Source organism: Vombatus ursinus, unplaced genomic scaffold (genome assembly GCF_900497805.2).
Source record: "Vombatus ursinus unplaced genomic scaffold, bare-nosed wombat genome assembly UNPS02015099.1, whole genome shotgun sequence".
Classification (NCBI taxonomy): domain Eukaryota; kingdom Metazoa; phylum Chordata; class Mammalia; order Diprotodontia; family Vombatidae; genus Vombatus; species Vombatus ursinus.
The window spans coordinates 1,532-3,563 of NW_020954877.1; the positions used below are offsets into that span (position 1 = coordinate 1,532).

General features: G+C 41.3%; 1 pseudogene; it reads left to right on the forward strand.

Annotated features, from left to right (window-relative positions):
* The first annotated feature begins 200 nt into the window (after positions 1 to 200).
* LOC114031218 lies at positions 201 to 654 on the forward strand (annotated as a pseudogene).
* Positions 655 to 2,032: the final 1,378 nt, after the last annotated feature.

Below are 2,032 nucleotides of genomic sequence, written 5' to 3' on the forward strand. Positions count from 1 at the left end.
CATGGGAATGGGTGGGTAAAGTGGAAAATATTAGTAGTATAAAAATCCAAAGACATCAATAATTTTTAAAAATAAATGTGGCTTGTGTACCTAGATATGTTACAGAGGACACAGATGTAGCTTTAAAAGCTGTCCTTAAAAAGTTGTCTTCTCGTTACATATAGCAGCAGCAGCAGTAGGAGTGAGTGAGCGAGCTGCAGGGCTCATGTGACTTCACAGAGGATCAAACAGCAGAGTTTAAGGAGGACTTCCAGCTGTTTGACTGAACAGGGGATGGAAAGATCTCATGCAGCAGGTGTGGGGATGTGATGGAAGCCCTGGGCCAGAACCAATGCTGAGATGCTCAAGATCATAGGGAATCCCAAGAGTGATGAGATGAACGTGAAGGTGCTGGACTTTGAATACCTTCTGCCAATGCTGCAGAGCATAGCAAAGAAAAAGAACCAGGGCACATTTGAAGACTATGTAGAAGGGCCTCGGAGATTTGATAAAGAAGGGAACAGTACAGGCATGGGGGCTGAAATATGACACGTGCTCATCACCCGGGGTGAGAAAATAACAGAGGAAGAAGTGGAAGTGTTGGCCGCAGGGCATGAAGACAGCAACGGTTCTATCAAATATGAAGAACTAGTCTTGATGGTGCTGAATGGCTGAGAACAACTCACCTTTCCACAAAGAACCCCCTAACTTTCTCAGTGAAAATCATCCTCTTGCCCCTGAAGCAACTAACTACATTTTCAGGGTTACCAACATCCTTACTTCCAACCCCCACCATTTGTCCTCTTTGGACCATTTGCTTTCTGTTTCACCAAATAAACTTGCTATCTGCTCCTTAAAAAAAAATTGTCTTCTCACATCTACATTATGATCACCCAAGATTCCAGGGAACATACAAGCAAAGAGACCTTTCCCCTCTCCAACAATCTATGTGTACCAGCTTAAGTTAAGGCACTAAACAGGGATATACATTTTCACCAAAGCTATTTATTCCCTGGTGTCATGGAAATGTCTGGACAAAGTGCAAATAGATGAAGAATTTCCTATCAGCAGAGAGGCCCTCTAGAATCTTATGGGTCCTGCTTAATGAGATCTATGTCACTTAAATTAAGTCAACCTAGCTATCCTCAAAGGAAAAATAAAGTCAATGAAAAATACCATTTTTCAGATAATGAAAGCCAGTTGGACAGACCTTCTACTGAGGTAGTCCATTGGTACATATATTTTGGACAGGTTTTACAGACGGAGGATTAACTGGGCCCATAAATGGAGGAAATTGGGTTTGATCACATCTGGAGAATTGTAGAGTGAAATCAATTATTTCTAGCGGCTTACTGCTGCAGAAGCCCATGTTTGTAATGTCAGTATTTTTCTCAAGGATACTATGTAGCTATAAATTATAGTACACCACAACTCAGAAAAGTCACAATTGTAGGTTACCCTAGGGACAGAGGAATGATGCATGGTGACTGTGAGCAGGCTACAGCATATTACCAATAGCAACTAGTACGTGAAAAATGGCAGAAAGGGAGTTGTTACGTGATTGCATGTAAGATTGGAAAAGAATATAGTCTCATCCTTTACTGAGAATGAAGAGTAACAAATGAATACCTCAACTGTTGCAGTGATAGCCGCAAAATATTAAAATAATGAAAAGGATGGTGTCTGAGCATTTAGAAAGTGAAGCAACAATCACTAAGATCTACTGGTTTATCAAGAATAGGTTAAGCCAGGCAAAACTCATCCCCTTTTTAGGCAAGGTTGTTAAACTAATACAAGAGGGGGGAACCTGTGGCCTTGAGGCCACATGTGGCTTTCTAGGTCCTCAGGTGCAACCTTTTGACTGAATCAAAATTTTACAGAACAAATCCTTTTATCAAGGGAATTGGTTCTTTGAAGTTTGGATTCAAAGGGCCGCATCTGAGGACCTAGAGGGTCACATGTGACCTTGAGGCCCCAGGTTCTCTACCCCTGGACTAATAGAACAAAGGAATACCACAGAAGAAGTTTACCTGCATGCTAGTAAATTATTCAT